Here is a 23096-nt window from a genome sequence, read left to right as displayed (position 1 = left end):
AAGCAGTGCGTTGCGTAGGTACAACCTCAGAAGTCTCACGCAGCTTCCAGCAATAGTTAGTTGACGCGAACACGTTCTAGGGGATACTTCGTCACGTAGATGCAGCGCCACACAGGTCTCACTCGGCTTCAACCGACACGTAAGTACCCATCTTAAATGTAAATAATACTTCCTTGCTCGTTATGCACCACCCCGACACCAGTAACGAGCATTGTTTCCACTCGAACGAACCCACCTTCAGTTATTTCTTCTTCAAATGTTCCTTCCTTATTCCGCAACCGCGTTACCAGTCGTTACACACTGGTGACCGCCCAAAAGCCTTTTCAACTTCTGGTTCGTGTTGCGGAAGTTATCCGTTGTCCAACACGGTGGATTTCCCCCCAAAATAAAAAATAGACAGCATACGATCAGCCTAGACAGGCCCAACCTGACTTCTTCAAGTCGGTATTCGACACAGCTCACAGTCCTCCCACACACTTATGAGAAATGGGGTTGATGCTGTTTGCCAATTGGTATCCCATCCTCGTCGCCATATTTTTAAGAATAATACTGGATCCACGCAGGTTGTAGAAGTCCAAAGTTTATTAGTGCACAGCAAACAACCCCATACACGTCCTCTCTGTGTCTCTGCTCAACTGCCTCTCTGGTGGAGTCCCACATTCCAGAACACCGCTCACATTAAGAATCCAACCATGTCATACTGAGATACAACACCGTGCAGTGGGAGAAGCGGCCGAGCTTTGTAGCACTGGTGTTGTGCGACCCTTTCCCCCTGCAGTCAGGTATCATTGGTGCCTCACTAGTGCAGTGCACACTGAATCCCAGAGTCCTTAGGTGTGCCATGTGCGGTGTGCAGCCTAACACCCCGCCAGGCAACAATCAGTAGACTTTTGGCATCCCGCACAGCGGGGAAAGCAGCCATTCTTTGTAGCGTTGGTGTTGTGTGGCCCGGCCCCCTGCAGGCAGGTAACAGCGCTTCACCGGAATGGTGCACACTGGGTCCAAGAGTCTTTAGACGGGCCGTGAGCGGTATGCCGCCCAAAGCCTCTCAGTTCATTAATGGCATTGTCATTCGGGCATGCCATTAATTTTTCTAATGTCATGATCAAAAACATTACATTTTAATAAATATATGTCTATGACGTGATATCATTTGATGTACTAAGGTAAATAAGTTCACAAGTTGAATACATTTTTGAATTTTGTAGATACTGTATCATATTTTTATACTAAGTTTGTTGCATGCCAAGTGTTTTCAGGACTTGTTTTTCTAGGCCATTAGCTGATCTCTGACTGTGCCTATTACGTTGCTGGCATACCCAACTCTATTTGCAACTCCAGCTGAATACATGAGGCCGTGAGTCACTTGCTAAAATGATTTGTAAATGGACTGGATACATAAAGCCCTCCCTACATGCACCAACTTGCCAACTCTACCATGAAGGCTTCTCTTAGCAGAGACGGAGAAGAGTGTATGCAGTGAAAACACTTTTAAAACAAGTATTCTCAGGGCAGAAACTAATGACTGTTATGTTGTATGTGACTGTAGTCATGAGTTCCCAGGAAGAGCTACCGGGCCCAGAAAGCAGGCTTGAATTTACTGGATAATGTTGGAAGCCATTGAATAAATATGGAGCGTTTACAAGTCGGAGATACACACATGAGTAGGTGTGCTCAGGATAATGAAGATCTATGGTATTTCTTCCTCCAACAAACAGGACATAACACCAGTCAAAAGTTCATCTAAACTTTAAAATGCTCACAGGATTCTCCACTACCATGATGGCTTGCATTTATGCATATTTGAAGAAGCAGATATACTGAATTCTCTAGTAACTCTGGAGAGTGCCCTTAATTTAGTATTATCAAAATGTTGATATATATGGAAATGTGATCCATTTCCATTTGCTGCATGTAGTGCCATGGAAAATGAAGGGCAGTGGGGGCTGCTCCCTCATTTCGGATCCATCATGTACATTTGATAGTTGAAGGTATCCATGTTATCCATAAAAAATCTACAGAATGTACTCAACGTAGTGATGCAAATTTTCTTGAAATATCTTGAGCTGCCAAATTTAGCCAAGAGAGTATTTTCTTCCTAGTAGAATATATCAAAACCATACGCCTTCAGGAGGCAAATTTGATTTAATATCACCAGTTGCCATGCTGTAGCAGCCGGTCACAGCTTTGTCACCACTAACTCTCCTCTCACAGGGAAACCAGGACACTCTACAGCAAGTGCAATGAGTTCAGGACTCTGCATCATGTCCAGTCAGGGCCACAACTAACAAAGCAGTCAGTATGATCCTGAGATCAAGGCAAGCTTTATCTGTAGCCTAGAACATTGGTGGGCCAATCTACAATCATGGAGTCAGTGGGGTTGCTGGAAAGCACAATGCAAAGAGTGAACAATTATTCCTAAAATTCAAAGCTTGATGGCCGTCTTAGGTAACTCCCAATATAAAAGGGAGACTGTGGTCAGTATTTGATTTGTGCCCATGTGAAAGCATTAGGTCAACTCTTGCCAAACGTTACACTGACCAGCTAGGCCAGTGGGACTTTGTCAGATTAAACCTAGCCAGTACAAGTCTGGTAAAGGGATTGTTATCCATGGAAGCCAGTTTCCCAATGCAAAATGGCTCAAGTATTTGCCTTCAAAACGCCTGTACCGAGCCTATGTCTATGAGCCTGAGCCTTTATGTGCTAGTAATAGGCCCTCCAAGGTGGGTGTCGATTCATTGGAAAAGCCTAAAACCAAAAGCTGTGTACATACGGAAAGGGGATCATCTGCTGAAACACAAACTAGGAAATACGATTTTATAGAGCATTGATCTTGCCCAGCTGTCCCAGACCCCCCAGAGGTTTTATCTGACATTGATTGACGATGTGTTAGGACAAGCCCAAAAGATAGAAGCTTACCGCACCCTAAATCCACTGCAGTCACAGCTAATGGTCGGCTTACAGATCCCCTTTTACAGAGGATTCCAGCGTTGCCCCATGAAGATATTATATCGAAAACATCATTCTCCCAGCCCCAAGATGGGGTGAGCTTACCTGATATCCCCCAGGAATATCCTAGGGTCCATAAGTTACTGACCTTAAATTTTTAAACATGGAATGTGGCAGGGATTAGAAACAAAATAGTTGATGCCGACTGGGGGCTGTTTATAGATAAATTTAGTATATGACTCTTTCAAGAAACCTGGGCTACCACAGATATACATAGACAGGGGTTTGCTTCTTTTTGCAAGGTAGCCAGGCGGTCCCCTGCGGGAAGAGCAGCAGGAGGGCTTATTACATGGCTAAGAATATCGGATGTGGGTGAAGCTAGAGAACTTTATGTGGATTCACCAGATATATTAGCTCTGTCTATTCAGACAAAGCAAGATTTACCCTTGCTTTTTGTCAATGTATATAATAGACCTGGCCACCATAACCAACCATCTAAAACTATACAGGTTTTGAACGCTTTTTTGTCAGACTACAACACGACTCACTGTATTATTATTGCTGGGGATTTTAATGTAATGTTGGAACCCAATTCTGCATTCACAGAAGCTACCCAGATAGAGGATAGTGCATGGAATATTCTCCCACATGTAGCCCAGAGAAAGCATCCAAAATCCAATGCCAGGGCTTTGCAAATCGTCGACCTTATGCTAACTTATGGTCTTCGTCCAGGAAATGGCCGTTTTCCATCCGACACCCCTGCTGAATCTACCTACTTTAGAGGGTCCTATAGCAGTATACTTGACCTCGTACTTATTGATGTGAGGCTGTGGTATACTGTTTTAGACCTCAATGTGGGTGACCAACAAAATAGCGACCACGCCCCTCTTATTGCAACTTGTGATAGCCAACTTCTTTTGGGAAAGTCTGTTCTACCATCTCATGTAGTTTCTCTCCCTTTAGAAATATCTTCCAATAAACGTATCTTGAAATGGGACTCTTTCAGAGGCTCATCTAAACTGTGGGGGTAATTTTGCAAATTAATTTCAAGTTATCAACTGCCCATCATCTCTTCTTTGAACTCCCCAAATGAAGTGTTGGATTTGCATGGGCACTTATTTGCGGCGGTAAGCATGCTATACATTAAAATCCGGTGGTGGGAACAAAACAATTGGGAAAAGAGTTGAACTCAAGGGGGTTTGGTAAGCCATGTAAGGATGCTAAGAGTAAACTCTTACGAGCTATCAAATCGAAAGACAGAACCAAGGTAATGCATGCTAGGCGAGAATACTCATCTGTTATTAAGTCCAGTAAACATTTATGGGAGGAAACATCGTGGCAGAAATTATTGATGGCGGCTAGGGATAAAGACTCTTCACTTTTGGTCTTTGGTAGCTATAAATATGCGTGGCGACAACTTAAGACCTGATTGTCATATCCCTTCTGAGGTTTGGACTGCTCATTTTACCGAATTATACAGCCGCGATTCTACTACCACTTGTGCCCTAGAAAATGATCTCATTGAGGGATTGCCTCCTAAATCCAGCCTTATTCCCTTTTCCCTTAAGGAAACTGAGATGGCTCTTAAGGCCCAAAAACCAGGCAAAGCCCCCAGACTGGATAGTATACCGGTGACCTTTTTAAATCTGATCCCGTCTGTTGGGGTCCCTACATAAATAGGGTGTCCAATGCCCTTTTAGAAAGTCGCAGCTACCCTAAAACCTGGAAGGGAGCAATTATTGTCCCTATTCATAAAAAAGGCAGTAGGGGGCTGCCGGGCAATTATAGGCCCATTAGTTTGTTGGACAACCTACAAAAAATATTCTGCCATCAGGTACTGGGTAGATTAAAGGACTGGATGAATGCCAACCAGGTATTGAGTCATTTACAGGCTAGCTTTCGACAGAAAATCAGCACGTTTCCTCACGATCAAATGGAGGGTAGTGGATGTAGAGGCTAGGAAACTCTTTGTCGCCTTTGTTGACCTTAAGTCTGCCTTTGACTTGGTCCCACGTAGTAAACTGTGGGGAGTCTTGAACAAAGTTGGAGTGCCGAGCCCTTTATTAAATCTAATCAAGGATTTGAATTCAGGGAGCTATGCTAGAATTAGATGGGGGACGCAAGGAGAACTAACAGACGAGATTCCAATAGAGGAGTTAGACAGGGATGTGTATTGCCCCCTACCCTATTCCTACTATTTATCAATGCTTGCATCCCCTAGCTAATGGATTGTGACAGTGACGCCCCCAAGGTTGTGGGAGAAAGGGTACCCTGTTTGCTCTTTGCGGATGATACGTTGTTATTATCGCAAACCGCCTCTGGCCTAGCCAAATTGCTACATAAGTTCACATGTTTTTGTAAAGACTATGGTTTGGAAATAAATTCATCCAAAACCAAGTATATGGAGTTTGGTGACCCTAAACAAAAAGGCTAGAAAAAAAATATATCTGGAAAGAGAGTCCTAAGAAAGAGTTCTTGATTTTGACTATTTGGGTTTTAGGTTGGAGAACTCTCAGAAATGGAAGGCACACTTAGCTAAGTCAGTTGTGAGTTTAAAACAGAAATCGGGATGCATTTTGAGAAATGTTGCCAACTCCCCTAGTTTTGCAATCACTCCTCCAATAGAAATTTATAAAGCCCAGGCCAGGGGTGGAGCATTATATGGTGCAGAGCTATGGGGTTACTGCACTCTAAACGATCTGGAGAAAGTTGGAAACTCCTTTTTGAAAATGCTATTAAAAATCCCTGCAAGCTCTCCAACCTTACCCATTCGGTTGGATTTAAACCTTTATCCTATTTCACATATTGCCGCCTTACGCCCGTTGACCCATTGGCTCAGGCAATGGTCCTCGGATAAATCTGGCCCATATAGAGCTGGGCTTAGTACTTTAGTCAGTGCGCAAGCCCTGAAAAGGGTTAGGTGGTGCAAATATGTGAAAGAATCCTTCTTCGCCCTTGGATTGAGCAGTTTTTGGTTGGATCCTACACAACTCCCAAAAAATGTTGTCCAGCTTGTGAAGGATGCGTATTGCTTAAAAGTCCAACTGGAAAAATGAGCAGAGGTTCCCTCACCCAGCTTAATTAATAGTTTTTAATCCTTGAAGTGCCACTACGAATTTGAGAATTTTATGGACATGATTGTGTCTCCTTTTGCACAAGCTCTTTTTATTAGATTTAGGCTGGGAACACTGCCACTTCGTTCGCTTATTTGCAAATGGCTCAACTCAGGTGTTAACAGTGACTTATGCCCAATGGGATGTGGAGTCGTTGAGCACTTAGCGCATGTACTATTTTGTTGCCCTGCGTATCGTAAGCAAAGAGCACGATGGCTCATCCCATTTTTTAGATCCATGGGCTTTGCGAGCGGGTCAGCAGCTTTTAGGATTCTTAAATCAAATGCCCATGGCGAAGTGGCATGCCCATTGGTGAAGTTTCTGGAGGCCATATGGCCAATCAGACATAAATCTTTAAAGCCAGGAATATGCCATACAATTTAATATTACTTCGCTATGAGCTGGTAATGGCATTTGATACCAATTACTTGTGCTGAGATTCAAATATGTTAATATGTGTGTGTGTATATATATATATATGTATATATATATATATATATATATATATACAAACATACATATATATGTATATATATATATCTATTATTATAAATATAAATATGTATATATATACACACAAACACATATATATCCCTATATAATACATATATTTACTGTGATCAAGACTGCGATAGTCAAAACGCATTGGTGGTGATGATGGGTTATTTTGGAACACATTAAAGAAGTAGACAATGGTGGTCATTCTGACCCTGGCGGTCTTTGACCGCCAGGGCGGAGGACCGCGGGAGCACCGCCGACAGGCCGGCGGTGCTCCAATGGGGATTCCGACCGCGGCGGTAAAGCCGCGGTCGGACCGGCACCACTGGCGGGGTCCCGCCAGTGTACCGCGGCCCCATTGAATCCTCCGCGGCGGCGCAGCTTGCTGCACCGCCGCGGGGATTCCGACCCCCCCTACCGCCATCCAGATCCCGGCGGTCGGACCGCCGAGATCCGGATGGCGGTAGGGGGGGTCGCGGGGCCCCTGGGGGCCCCTGCAGTGCCCATGCCACTGGCATGGGCATTGCAGGGGCCCCCGTAAGAGGGCCCCTACATGTATTTCACTGTCTGCTGCGCAGACAGTGAAATACGCGACGGGTGCAACTGCACCCGTCGCACAGCTTCCACTCCGCCGGCTCGATTCCGAGCCGGCTTCATCGTGGAAGCCTCTTTCCCGCTGGGCTGGCTGGCGGTCTGAAGGCGACCGCCCGCCAGCCCAGCGGGAAAGTCAGAATTACCGCCGCGGTCTTTCGACCGCGGAACGGTAACCTGACGGCGGGACTTTGGCGGGCGGCCTCCGCCGCCCGCCAAGGTCAGAATGAGGGCCAAAGTCTTTTAGAGCGTTGTGTTTTTATTTTTGGAAGAAAATTAAATGCAGGGAAATGGTCCATCCCTGATGCAAGCACCAGCTGTGGAGTGCGCCGTGAGAGGACTGTTTTGTTTTTTAAAAAAAATTATATATATATCTATATATATACATATATATATATATATATATATATATATATATATATATATATATATATATATAGATATATATATATATATTACCTACTGGCGATTGTAAGTAGGTAGTTAAAGTTCGAACCTAGTTCCCATTGAAAAGTCGTTTTTTGACTTGGCTATCATATCTTTGGCGTCCTTTGATGAAGCTTCATGAAATTAAAACAAAAAAGTGTGACCAAGAATCTTGTGGGGCATGGAAAGTTTTGCCATGATCCGTCAAGCAGGGCTCGAGAAAAAGGGGGGGAGTCAAATAAGTGTGTTTCCAATTTTAAACTCCCATAGAGATTTTAGACAGGACTACAGCCTGAACTGTGGACGGAATTACACCAAATTTGGCAGGAAGGTAACTCTTGGTCCAGAAAGAATGCTTTTTTTTATTTGGTGTACATCCGCTCAGTAGTTTTTGAGAAATTACAGGAATATGTGTATATCTGGGTGGAGCCTAAGCACAAATCTCATTGTGAGATCTGATTTGCTGTCAGCACTTCAACAAGAAAGTATTGGCAACCATTTTGTAACCAATATACATGGTAGCATCCCATTGAAATGCATTTCAATGAATGGCAGGTTTTCAAGGCCACAAAATGTAGAACGTATAAAGGGTGATAACAAATTTTAGTTACAATATAACTCATTTGTTGATGGTACCATAATCATTTTAGGAATTGTGGTTCCAACCCCTGCAGTGCACGACCTGCAGCCAGGCTTTGCAGCCAAACCCTTATAGCCACGCAATCCCCCCCCCCCCACACACACACACACACATCCTTTGGCTGTGTGCAGTGAAAGTTGGCCACAGGGCCTGTCTCTGTCAGTGGATCTGTGAGTGGGTGCATGAGAGTTTGAGTGGGTCTGAAAGTGGGTGTGTGAGTCCGAGTGGGTGCATGAGTGTCTGAGTAGGTGTGTGAGTGGGAACATGAGTCCCTTAGTGCATGTATGTGTGAATGAATTAGTGTATGATGAGTCTGTGTTTTTTCTTTCAAATGTTTTCATTTTCACGAAAATTTATGAAAATTCACAAATTTTGACAAATATTGTTCATGGTGACGCAAAATTATTTTAAACCCATAATTTGCCCCTTAAACACACCAAAATCACACCCCTGGTGTCAGGGTACCTTCATCCTGATCTCTTATGCCACTTTCAATGAGGATTTTCACCTCTGATGATACTTTCTAGTCAGATTACGGTCAGCCAATTACAGCGCTTTTTTTCACATGCGCATTCGTGAAAATTCACAAAGTTTCATGAAATAATTGTGAATGCGCTGCAGCCAGAGATATACAAATTTGTTTTCCCTTCAATATCTCAAAAACTACTGAACGGATTTATACCAAAGAAGTGAAAGCACAATCTGTGTACCGAAAGTTAGCTTTCTGCTAAATCTAGTGTAATTCCATCCAGCAGTTCGGGCTGTTGTCTTATCTAAAGGTCCCCTGGGAATTCACATGGGAAATGCAACTTTTTTGACACCCCCTTTTTCTCGGCCCCCACTTGACGGATCACCCCGAACCTTTCCGTGAGCAACAAGAATCACTGCAACACTTTTTATGGAAGATTTTGGGAAGATTCTTCACACAGCTCCAACAATATTGACAAGACAAAAAATGCTTTTTCCATGGAAACATGGTCCCAACTATTACTAGTCAAAGGCGACCACTATATCACAAAAAAATCAAAGGTTACATGGACGTTATAGTTAGGTTCAGATTTTACACATACAAAACAATAGACATTCAGCTGTTATACTAAGAGTTATTATAACTCATGCCTTAAAGTATCTATAATTAGCGTCCTCGCCATGCACAGTTTCCTCATCAACAATTCAGATTGGTAGCACTCAAGTAGCTCAATAGAACACTGTAAGATGTTGATCACCAGGAAGTTAACTGACAGTCTGCTGCTGATGTTAAAGTGCATGTTTCAGTCACCATGTCAGAATGTTTTAATGAAACAGAAGAAAATGATATATGGGAACTCACTTAAAACATGCTATTTTTCTTTTTACAGCACAAACTATAATTTCTATGACAAAATGAACCCCCTCATTTTGTTGCTTTATAAATTAAATGTTTTATGTTTTATCAATTTGATTTAGTCAGGATGACTTCAGGTATGCCACACTTTTATCATAAGTAAGATTGTTAGTGCACTAGTTGTTCCTTAGAACACCCTGGGAGCCTGCAGTAGAATACATTTACTAGCTTACACAACAAGAATTTTCAATTCTAATAAGGACTCGGAGGTGAGGATTATGCTTCTTCTTCTTTGCTGTTTATTAATGTCAAGCACACAGCAGCCAATAAAATTAAACTTTTTCTTTAAACTAAATTACCCATGAGATTTATGGATGACATCACATTAACAGTCCAATCATAACCCTTAAAATGTTATGTAGCCCAGAGGAACCAAATAACCACCTCTTTCTTTGAATGAATGCCCTCATTACGAGTCTGGTGGGCTACGGGCAAGATGGCCATGCGAAATGCCGCCACCATACCGGCAGTGGTGGCAATAAAGCGACCGCTATATTACGAGTCACAAAACACAAACCACCCAAATACAGACACAAAATCAACACTGCCACGTCAACCTACGGTGAAAGACTGACTGAACAACCACTGGCCCCGCCACGCCGACACCATTCTGACCGTCATATTATAAATCAACCTCCAGCACAGCGGAACATGCACAGTGGAAAACGTTGGCGGTACGCACCGCGGCGGAACAAAAAGGCACAGCGGAAAGTACCCAACACCACATTGGCCAGTTCAAATAACCTACACCTGATAACCATACACACACCACAGACACCTGACCACGCCACCATAAGACTGCCCCACCCACCTACAATCCCTTGCATCAGATCAGGGCAGCCACAGCTGAAGACAAGAAGAAGCATACCCCAAACACATCAGAAAGAGGTGGAACAACCTCAGGGGGAAGGTCTGGTCCATGGCTTCCAGGCAGAGGATAGCTGGTAATAAGACTAGCGGTGGCTCCCCACCTCCTCCCCTCCAGCTGACAACCTGGGAGGAGAAGGTCCTGGACGTCATGTATCCTGAGGGCCTGACTGGCATGAGCAGAGAGCTCAACACTGGTAAGTCAGCAATACACCCAAGCACCAACCACCCATGGCCAGCATGCCTCCCCACCACTCACCAAACCACTGCAACCCACCCCCACTACCCGGTGCCAAACACCCCACACCCCTCCTCTGCACATCACACCACTCCCACCATCCTTACTCACACACTCCGAATGCATGGATGTCAAGCACAATGTGGAAGAACCACAGCTCCCACAATCCAATCCAAACCAATGTCTGCCTTGCAGCAGCTGCCATTGTGAACAGGGGGTAACAAGTCGAGCCACTGCCTGCTTCACAACAGGGACACAACAACAACAGTCACACAACTAACATCTACCTTATCCATCCACAGGTACCCCTGCCACTGACACCCTGCAGAGGATGCCAGGCTCAGACAGCCCCCCCCAGGATGAAGGCCCCACTGGATGTCTGGATGAGGACGACTTTCCTGGGTCATCTGGGGCCACTGGGCAGTCCACCAATGGCACATGCACCCTGGACACACAGGAAGACCATACCCATGTGGCAACAACACCACAGCCAGACCCTGAACACCAAACCTGTGCCCCAGGGACCCAACAAACAGAGGCGTTCCCCGTAGTACAGCAGCCAGGGTCAAGGGCACCCACTCCAGACATTGATGGCCCTGCTGATACTGGGTCTGGGCATACTGTGCCAGGGGCACAGGGGGCCAGTGCTAGTGGGAGGGGAAACATGACCCAAGGGTCGGCACAGCCACACCAACTGACTGCCCAGGAGAGCCTTAACCAAGTCCTGGGTGTATACCAGCACACCCAGGACACAGTGGCCCAGATCCTCACCACCGTGCAGAAGACCCAGCGGCTGAAGGGGCAATACCATCAGGAAGCCATGCAACAGTGGCAGGCCCACAATACCACCATGGCCTCCATTGTAGGGGTGCTCAAGGACCTGACACTGTCATGCGTGAATCCACCACCCGCCAGCAGTCCCCTAGCACTGGCCACATTGCATCACAGCCCTCCACGTCAACGCAGCCAGTGGTATGGAGGCCCGCCACAGGTCTCGCAGGACACCACCACTCCTACCCCTATATCTGAGGAACCCCCACGTAAGCGAGGACATCCAAGTAGACATCCAGCCGGCCATGATGCCCAGACCAAGACCACCGGCAGGAAGTGACCCTCTCCTGAACATGCTCCCTTGTGTGTGACACCCTGTCAACTGTCCACTCCCATATCACCATCTATCCATGGCTAGTAGACAGGACCTGGACTATCTACAGCTGGCCTTACCATTCTGATGATCTCCACCGCCATGGCCCCACTCAACACTCCTTTCACCTTTAAATCACAAATAAATGACAACTGAGCATAGTCCATATCTACGTGTTTATTTCCCATGAGTATGTATGGAACAGCCAATATGTGTACATTGGCAACCTACGCCCAGCACATTCATAGGAGGGTGACTGCATACAAAATTCCAGGAGGTCGATCGTGGAGGCGGCAGTGGCAGTACATATGTGTCAATGGAGGCAACTGCCCAGGCAGGGAGCACAGAACACCACTACATTGCCCTGAAAGGAGACCAAGACAGAGACAACAATCACTGTAGGAGTCACAGATGCCAACTCCACACAAGTGCACTGGAGGAACAGGAATCCAGGCCAGACATGCCAGGCAGGACCAAAACCATCTGGCCAGTACCAACACACACACCAACCCAATGGTCCCACACTCCCATCGCCCAGCATCAGACCTGGCCTCACACCCACTGCCACCAACAACAATGTTGCACTGTCACCCAATGTCGACTCCCAGGATGGATGCTGCACACATGCAACAACCCTGTGTGGTAAACTCATAGCACTTGAACTGGCAAATTAGGGAAGATTCCACATACACATAGATGGGACCAGCGCACCTGCACAACACCTGCCTGACTATAGGCCTGACCTGCACTCTGTGACTACCTCAGTCATGGCCACATGTTACACCCCCCGAAACCCACCCTGAGTCATAGCTGTAACCAATACCGTCAGTGGTCATACACAACAGGTGGCAGCAGGGACATGGCAGACAGTTGTAGAGGACACATACCACACAGTTTGCACATACCTACATCTCAGCCGAAGTAATGTTGAATCAGCTCTGCCCTGGAGTCAGCTGCATCCTCATCATCCTCCTCTTCATCACTCCCCATATCCCCTTCATCAGCCACTGGCACAGCTACCCCCTCCTCTGCATCCAGCAATGGGATATGACGCCTCAGGGCCAGATTGTGCAGCATGCACTAGGCCACAATAATCTGGCACACCTTCTGTGGCTTGTAGAGCAGGGCACCCCGGATACATGCAAACACCAGAACCTGGCCTTCAACATACCAAAGCATCTCTCAATGAGCCGTCTGGTACGACTGTGGGCCTCATTGTAATGGTCCTCTGCAGCTGAGGATGGACGCCTCACGGGTGTCAGGAGCCAGGGCAGGTTGGAATAGCCAGAGTCACCTGCGTGCATAGAGGGAAGAGGCATGTCAAGACTGGGAGGGCAATGGTGCAGGGACACAAGGGTGCGGTGAGCTGAGGGGCACACATATGCAGGGGTACAAACCGATGAGCCAGGCCTGGTCCTTCTGGAGTGGTGCCATCATGTGTGGGACGTTGCTGTTCCGCAGGATGTAGGAATCATGCACAGAGCCTAGGTACTTGGCCGTCACCTGGGAGATGTACTGGTCCGTGAGACAAACCACCTGCACATTGACCGAATGAAAATCTTTCTGGTTTCTGTACACCTGTTCATTCATCCTGGGTGGCAACAGGGCAACCTAATGTAGATGGCCATATGTTTTATCAGGCCACACAGTACATCCCTCAGGACGTTGCTGAACATGGCCTGCAACATCCCACTTGTGAGGCCCACTGTGACCTGGAAGGAGCCTGAGGCAAGGTAGTGGAGGACTGACAACATCTGCACTGTGGGAGGGATGGCATTGGGATTGCGAATGGCAGGCAACAGATCCGTCTCCAACTGGGCGACTAGTTCCATTATGGTCACACAGTTCAGGCAATAGGTTTGGATAAATGACGCTCCTCTAGGGTAGCAAGGTTGACTAGGGGCCTGTACACCGGTGCATTCCTCATCCTCAACCGTGCATAGTACCTGGGAACAGGAGAGAGGTGTTATATGTCGTGCAGCATAGACGTATGACGCACAAAATGTCACACACATCGCACATTGTAATAGTAAAATGGTTGCTGCCTGTCTGCTTGCATGGGATGGGTGGAAATGAGATCAACACGTCATAGCGGTAGACAGTCACGACCGCTGGTCAACTCTCCATTGGTTAACACTGTTGCCTATAGGAGGCAGGAGCCAATGGTGATCGCTGCCGGCGGTGACGGTGTGACTGCCATTTCATGTGCTCATACTCACTTGACTCCTGAACCTCATGCAGTGAAGACCTCCACTGCTTGTGCTGCTGTGCACTGACTCTGGTAGCCAAGATGGCGCGTCTTGCAGGAGACAGGGCCCTAGCCTTCACTCAGATAGAGTTGGAGCGGCTTGTGGAGGGGGTTCTGCCCCTGTATGGACAGTTGTATGGGGCACCAGAGCAGCAGGTGAGCCCACTGTCATTGTCCTGTATGTGAGTTGCGCGCATGGGGATGGGGTCCTTGGTAGGTGGCAGTGTGAATGGAGCATGGACATGGGTGAGGGGCAGAGGGCTAGGTTGGCTAATGAAATGTGGGTGTGGGTGTGGGTGTGGATGTGGGTGTGGATGTGCTGTCCACTACTGTGCCAAGGTATGCTATCCTACATGACTGTGTTCTTCTGTCTGTCACCCATGCAGGTCAGCACCCATCAGAAGAAGGGGATTTGGTGTGCCATCGCCAAGCAAGTGCAAACTCTGGGGGGTCCATGACCGGCAGAGCACCCACTGATGAAAGCGGTGGGAGGACCTGAGACGCTGGTGCCCGTCGGACCCTGACCCCCCCTAATGGCCCGCATATTGGCAGTGGCCTACCCTGAGGTGGATGGGTGCTTGAGGGCAGCTCAGCAGGCACATGGGGGTGAGTACCCAGTCTCACTTGTGACATGTGACTCCTACTCATTTTAATATTTACCTTTCTCCTTTGGCCAAAATTGTGGAACCTCATGGCCTCTCTCTAATATCATATGCTGATGACACTCAGTTAGTAGTGTCACTTCAAATTCTGGAAATACTGCTCAATCGAATCTCTCATCTTGTTTGGCGGATGTAGCTAAATGGATGACTGCGTCTAAACTCAAACTCAACGATGGAAGGTCGGAAGTAATGATCATTGGTAACCATGCCCTCCTCAATTGCCCGGTGTCATTTCTGGATGACTTCAAACATCTTCCACCCCCTAAAGATAATATAAAGAGCTTAGGCTTTTGGCTAGATCCTCGCCTCATGATGGACCATCAATATAAAAAGCTTGCTGCATCCTGCTTTGGCTTATTAAGAACTATGAGGAAAATCTTCAGTCTTTTACCTTTTCTTGCCAGAAGCCTCCTCATTCAGGCTTTAATACTGTCTTTAATACTGTCTCGCTTAGATTATGGCAATTCCCTTTTTCTTAGTTCTCCTGGTTATGTGATAAGGAGATTGCAGGTTGTGCAAAACGGTGCTGCACGTTTACTCAAGAACACTCCTAGATATATATCTGCTAAACCTGCATTAACCTGTCTTCTCTGGCTTCCTATAAAGCAACGGATTAGTTTTAAGTTTTAAGGCCATATGTATGACACATAAAGCCCTTCATAATAAGGGTCCTAGATTCCTCAGGCAACGTGTGTCATTTTCTGTCCCGGCAAGGCCTCTTAGATCCTCTGCTGCTTTGTTGGTTCACACTCCCCGCTTCAATAAAACTATATGGGTAGGTAATTATTTTTCAGTTAAAGCTGCACACCTTTGGAATTCCCTTCCACTGGAACTCCACCAAGAACATTCAGAACTCTCCTTTCGTAAGAAATTGAAGACATTCTTATTTTCTGTATAGGCAATCCCTTGGGTTAATGCTTTGGGTTTTTGACCTACCTTTCAGTGCTGGGAAGCCTTCGGGTAGCCATGTGCTCTATACATTTCCTAAACTAAACTAAACTAAACTAAACATGTGTTGACATGGTGGCTCTGGGTGGGCACCATTGGGTAGCTGTAGCGTGGATGCTTGGTACACTGATCTCCACTATGGGTTGTGTCCATCTGGGCAGGATTTACATCACAGGTGTAAGTAATGCCATGCAGTCAGTGGTAGCTGGCAGACTCCTCAATGAAGTAATGTGTGGCCACCTATTTGCTAGATCTGCCTGCCAGAACATGGCAACTGGATCTTCAGAGCCGGGGTGTCAGGGCATTGTGATTGGTCCTGGCCAAACACTGTGCCAGGGGTGTATCCATGACCTCAGTCAGCTGGCAGGCACTGCATGTATGTGGGGCACGTGCACCAAGTGGTGACAGTGCTTCTTGACATTAGCCAAAGGGGCCATCCAACTAGTCGTGCAGGATCCTCTTGGGTGTCCAGTCCTTTGCATGCATGTCACAACGGCCATGGGTAGTGGGCAGGTACTGGACAGGTGTGGCAGGTATGACACGTCTTATGTCGAGATATGCCTCAGTTAGAAAATCAGCGGTTGACGTGCATTGTTGCTCCATCCCCCTGGTGTCACCAAGTAGTAAGATGTACAGGTTTGGCAAAATGTATCATGTCATGGCATCAAATGCAGATGTACTGCTGTGTTTGACTGTTGTACCGGCACTGACCGATTGCACCCTGTCTCTCTCTTTCTCTCCCTCCCTGTCGTACTTTATCTTTGTGTGCATCAGCATCATCTGGCAAAGGAGAAGGGGCACCAGTGAGTGGGGAAGCTGCAGCCCACAGGACTAGGAGGCTGACGCCAGTGGAGCCGAGGGGACCAGTGGGATGGAGGGCCACAGGGGAGACCAGATCGACCACTACCTTTTCAGATTCCTCCTCCGATGGTGGCTCCCTGGGGGTGGCGAACCCACCTGGGACCACCCTAGCACCATCCTTGTCCGCCACCCCTCATACCAGCACCACCCTCCCTGTAGCTCTCCACCCAGTTGCCCGTGGCCGCTCACCTAGGAGGGTGGGCATCTCCTTTGCCGCAGGCACCTCTGTCCCTGCCCCAGTCATCCCTCTGCCCTCAATGAGTAGGCTATTGACCTCCTGAGGTCCATCTGTGTGGGGCAGACAACTATTGTGAATGCCATCCAGGGACTGGCATCCCAGATGCAACAGACTAATGTGTTCCTGGAAGGCATTCACTGTGCCTTGTCTGGTCTACAGAGATCGTTTCAGGCTCTGGCCTCCTCGTTGATGGCAGCCAGTGTCCCTTCTTCTTCCGTTCCCCCTCCAGCTACCTGTTCCCAATCCCACATCCCTCTCCCCTCACCCATCAAAGGCACACCCACATGCATCCACATCAACAGACACGGTACGCAAGGACAAACATAGGCACCACAAATGCCATCACAGCCATGCACACACTCAACACACCCATGCAGACATGTCAACATCCACACCCTGCACCGACTCCCCAACCACCTCCCCCTCACACCTGCAGTCAGCATCACATCAGTCACCATTCCTGCCACATGTGCCCTCACTGCCACCATCACCCCATCTTCTGACCCCCATTTGTGCACCCATTACACCACTGGTGCAGACACCACAACTATCAACACACCCGCATGCAGCACATCCACCCTACCTGAAAACACCACCCCAACATACACTCACACTTGCCCCCTGCCATCTCCCTGCATCTCCTCCCCACCTCCTCCCAGTACATCTAAACGCACACGCTCACCCACCCAACAGTACCCCAGCACACACATTTCAAACACCCTCGCACCTGCACCCATGGAGCACCCACGTACACTCCTCACAACCTTACCCACTCCCTCCACTCCCAAAGTCTTTCTAATGACCTCCCATTTGTTCCCCCAAAAAAGTTTCCTGTGTGAGTTTTCCCTGTTCCCACCAACGACCCAGTCCCTGTCCCCCCAAGCACCCTGCTACCCTTCCTCTGGCCCAGCCTTCTGCATCCCAGTCTGCAACTTTCCCTGTCCATGCCCCTCCGCCACCTGCCGCTTCCTCCCCTGTGACGTCCACTGCTCCTGCTGCCAATCCCAAGCCCACTTCCTCCTCTTCCCAGACCAAGCCCCTCGCTAAGCCACCACCATCCAGGGGCAAGCCCAGGGATCCCCCTGTCTAAGGGCCCACCTAAGGGCCCCCCTCCAGGCCCAGAAGAAGGACCCTCCTCCAATCCCAAGGCCCCCACCCACCCTCCCCTCCCACCCCCCTTCAGAGGTGCCTGCATTCCCTATTGATGCCCTTGCCCTGTGGAGGTCTGCACTTTGCAGTCAGGAGTCAAGTTGGGGCATCATCTTGTGCCCAGTGTGCTCGGGGCACTATGGTTTTTGGACTGGCACTTGAGCCTGTATGAACACACGTTTTATCAAATTTTTAATATATGGTTATCATGGGTTACTACACCGTTGGTGTCGTCGTTACCTACCTAGTCCTGGCTTTCATACTCCATGGATGTGTGGTGGTTGTGGGTATATGTGTGTGTGTGTTGGTATGGGTGTTTGCATGTGTGTGGGGGCATGGCTTCCCGTGTCGTGTGTGTGTTGTGTGTGTGTGTCCTAACGTCGTTCCCTCCAGTGTGTTTGCTAGGCTGGTGTACTTACGGTTGGTGTCATGGTCACCAGTCCGGGAGTTGCAGGGCCAGGTAGAGGATTGGAAGGAGTTGCATTTCACGTGCCAAGGCGCCTACAGACGTGCCTGTGTTCCTGAAAGTGGGTGTTCCTTTTATCTTGTTCATTTCCACCAGGGTTTTGGTGGCGGTGGATCCGCACCGGAAATCTTGGCGATGTGAAACCTCGTAATATGATTGTGGGATGCTGCCTGACAGCCAGGCTGGAGGTGGCTGCGCCTGACGTGCCTGCACTTCCGCTATGGCGGCCCGGATGGTAACTTGCCTGTGTTCTGTAGGTACCTTTCCAGGACTTGTAAGATGGCGGTATTCACTGCCGGGCCCACGGTGGTGAAGCCGCCAACTCCACCGCAGTGGTACGCTGACCGCCAGACTCGTACTGAGGGCCAAAGTCTTAAAGTCTATAAATGATTCAACAACAAAATTTCTGAAATCGTTCTCCCACGTAGAAGCGGTGAACATTCCCGAAGGTGCCCAGTACACAGGCCCATTTTGATAACTTGAAGCTGATACTGCTTTCATTAACCGGATTTCTGATCCGAAACTGTCAAGAAAGCAGAGGACAATGTGATAACACCCTGTCTCAAATGGATTATGTTATGCAAGTGAAACAAGTCCTGCAAATGTAATTCTAACGTTAACAATGGTTAATTTCTTGAAGAATAAATAAAGCATCAGGCTCAATTCTTGATTATAGGCATATATATCACTGCTAATATATAAAAAAAATCCCACATTTGAAAACATTTTGTCTGTACAGATTGAGAGGGATAGTTACACCAAGTGGGTGGGATAGTCCCCGCCTCCGAGTCCTTAATAGAATTTTAAAATGTTGTTGCGTTATCTGGAAATTATTTTAATCTATGTCAGGACGGGAGGCTTCCGATTATGCTAGTTTAAACTGTTGGACCACAATAGAGGCTAAATCCATGATAGGTTTGTAATCAAATGTTTTAAATGTCGAATCTGCTGACCAATCAGCAGCTCTCATTATGTCTTGTAAATGCGACCATAGGGAGAACGACTTTGAGCCCATGGCTTCTCTAACTGAATGAGCTCCAAACTTTGAGGTGGCAATTCCTGCCTCAGCCAAAATCCAACTCATCCAGCATGCTAAAGTAGCTGTAGTCACTGGACGAAAGGGCTTCAGGAGGGAAATCGGGAGTTGGCCCCCAGGGTTCTAGCGACACTCTCTGGTGCGATCTTCATATTCCTTTAGACAATGTACTACGCATAGAGAATACACTCATCCTGAAATATCTGGAACTCCGACATCAGAGACTCTCCTACAAGATACAAGGCACAACAACATGGTTAGTTTGGCTGATAATTGCTTCTTTGAAAGGTCAGAATTACAGGGCCAGCATCGTAGAAAGTTCTAAATGATGTTAACATCCCATAAATAAGTATGTTTAGGCTGAGGAGGACTCGCCTCTCATCACACTACTTACTAAAGGATGTTCTCCTGCAGGTTTCCCATCTAGTGCCGTGTGGCGTGTCGAAATAGCAGACCGGTAGTTATTGATTGAATAATAGCTCAAATGTTCCAATGCCAATTCTGCCAGAAAGTTTACTATGTAGGTAAATAGGGGACCCCAAGAGATCCAGATTCCTTGCATCGCACCAATAAACCCATCTGCGCTAAGCAGAGGAGTAACGTTTATGGGTGGCATCTGATCATGAAGCAGATACAAAGGAGAGAGATTGTTATGAAAGGCCTGGCAGTGACCACCTCTGCTGGAAATGCGCCACGCTATGAGGTGGAGTTTGTTCTGTGTGATCAGGGGATAGGGTATCCCTGCTGGATCTAGCAATAGGTTGTGTATCGGGGGCTAAAGCCATGGGATCTGGCCTCCACAGGAAGAACCGGGGTATCTGATGTGAGAGACGGGAACCGCATAGGTCGATATGACATTAACCCCATTTCTGTTGGAGGGCTTGAAACACAAGGTGGTGGAGTTTCCATTCGCTGGAATCCCTGAGGAATCTGGAATTCCAATCCGCTATTATGTTGAGGTGACCTGGCAGGTATTCCGCTGTCGCTGTCATCTGATTCTGGAGGCAGTAATGCCAAACTGTCTTCACTATCTCTGCTAGAATTCTTGATTTCGTGCCCCCTAATTTGTTGATGTACCCTACTGCTGAGATGCAGTCCATGCATATGAGTATGCAGCACTTGGATGCTGGGGCAAGGGGCTTTATTGCAAAGGACCCTGCTAAAAGTTTTAGGCAATTTATGTGCAGATGAGACTCGTGGGACCACGACCGCCTGTGGCAATTGAGCCGCACCTGGTTCCCCTACCTCCCTTGCTGGAGTCTGATTCCAGAATGACGTCTGGTCGGGAGCCGAAATGGCTCTGCCGTTCCAGGCGGACATGTGGTCTAGCGAATGGAAACTCCACCACAACTATGGTAAGTGATGTGTTTTCAGACGTTGAAGCGCCCTGTAGTGTAAAGAGGCCGGGAATATGGCCTGAATGGAGGACGCTAAGAGGCCTACAATCCTGGCTAATACCCTGAGGAATATCCTGTCTTTGCCAAGAGTTGACTGAATCTCCTTTTGGATCAAGTGTAATTTCTGAGCCGTAAGAGACAGAAGAGAAGAAGAGTCTATCTTTAACCCTAGAAACTCCATCTGATGATCTGATTTCTTGATCAGAAAACCCAAGTCCTGGAGCAGTTGGATGGTCCATTCCAGGTGTTGTGTGATGGTTTGGGTATTCTGCGCCATAAGGAGGATGTCATCTAGCTAGATGATCATCTGAACGCCTCTGGATAGGAGAATCCCTGTCAGTGGACATAAGATCTTGGTGAGACACTGAGGGGCAGAGGAGAGTCCGAATGGCAGAAACTTGAAGTGGAACCATTCACCATTCCATCTGAACTGTAAATACGTCCTGTGCAGAGGAAATATTGGGATGGATAGATAGGCATCCTTTAGGTTTAAACGGGCCATGAAGTCACCTTCTCTGAGAAAGGATCCAACTGTTGAATTCTTTCAAATTGATCCCTAAACGTGAGCCTCCTCCCTTCTTCTTTACTACAAAGATGTTGCTGTAAAAATCGGGTTGCAATGGGGAGATAGCATCTTTGATCAACAACTGGTTTATTTCTTGTTGAATAAAGGTGCGATCTTGTAGGGAAAAATGGATTGGTTGGGGTAGGAGTGTCTGATGGGGATTCCAGAAGAACTCTTGGTGGAAACCTGAGACTGTCTCTAGGACCCACTGGTCCACAGTTAACGTGGACCAATTATGTAGGTTCTGCCCCCTAGGACTACTAATGAATGGGGTATTAGACTCACCTTGAGGGTTGACGTTGGATCCATGGTTGTTTTGGTATGAACCTGTACCAAAGCATGCTTGCGCCCTGGTTGGGTAAAAAGTGTCCCTTTGGGAATTATATCTTCTGCCTGAGGAGGTGTAGTTGGCTTGAGGCCTGCATGTGGGGTGGCCGGACAGATGTTCTCTATTTCTACCGGCCCTAATCAAAAGGTGCTACTGGAAAACTTTGCTGGGCAAGGTCTGGGCCTTGTCTAGAGCCGTGAAAGTATGGATGCCTCTCACCAGCAGAACCCGGAAAGTCCGCCTCCCCCCATTCCTCTTGGAGGCCATTGAAATCATCTGCGGCATACCTCAGGGTTCGTCCCTCAGCCCAACCCTCTTCAATGTCTACATGGCCCCACCCGCTAACATCGCCCGATCCCACAACCTCAACATCATCTCATACGCCGACGACACTCAGCTGATCCTCCACTCACCAAGGACTCCGCCAAGACCAACCTCCATGAAGGAATGAAGGCCAACGCCTAATGGATGAAGAGCAGCTGCCTCAAACTCAGTTCTGCAAGACGGAAGTCCTCATCTGCGGCTTCACCACCTCCCCATGGGATGACTCCTGGTGGCCTGCCACTCGCAGAACTGCTCCGACTCCCACAGACCACGCACACAACCTGGGATTCATCTTGGACCCCTCACTATTCATGACCCATCAAGTCAACCCCATCTCCTCCTCCTGCTTCAACACCCTCCACATGCTCCGAAAGATCTACAAATGGATACCCACCGAAACCATAAGAACAGTCACCCAAGCCCTCGTAAGCAGCAAGCTGGACTACGGCAATGCCCTCTACGCAGGAACCACGGGCAAACTCCAGAAGAGGCTGTAACGCATCCAGAACGCCTCCACACGCCTCATCCTGGACATCCCCCGCCACTGCCACATCACAGACCACCTGAAAAACCTGCACTGGCTCCCAGTCAACAAGAGAATCACCTTCAAACTCCTCACCCACGCTCACAAAGCACTGCACAACACCGGACCAGAATACCTCAACAGATGACTCTCCTTCTAGTCCCCGACCTGACATCTCCGCTGACCTCGCAACCATCCCACGCGTCCACAGAACTACAACCGGCGGTAGAACATTCTCGCACTTCGCCGTCAAAATGTGGAACCCTCTTCTCACCCACCTGCATCAGATCAAAGACCTCCTTACCTTCAGGAAACTTCTCAAGACCTGGCTAGAGGTCCTGGTTCTGCATTGGCCTGATCTGCCAACTTAGGGTCAATCAGTAAGAGAATTGAATGTCTTCTCTCTATGGAGACTGCAGAATTTGAATTTCTCAACATGCATAGCGCTCTTTGGGCCCAACCTGCTAATATTTCGGGGTCTATGGGGGAGCCGGATTCTTC

Source organism: Pleurodeles waltl, chromosome 10 (genome assembly GCF_031143425.1).
Source record: "Pleurodeles waltl isolate 20211129_DDA chromosome 10, aPleWal1.hap1.20221129, whole genome shotgun sequence".
In the NCBI taxonomy this organism is placed as follows: Eukaryota; Metazoa; Chordata; class Amphibia; order Caudata; family Salamandridae; genus Pleurodeles; species Pleurodeles waltl.
Note: the sequence above shows the minus strand (reverse complement) of the source record.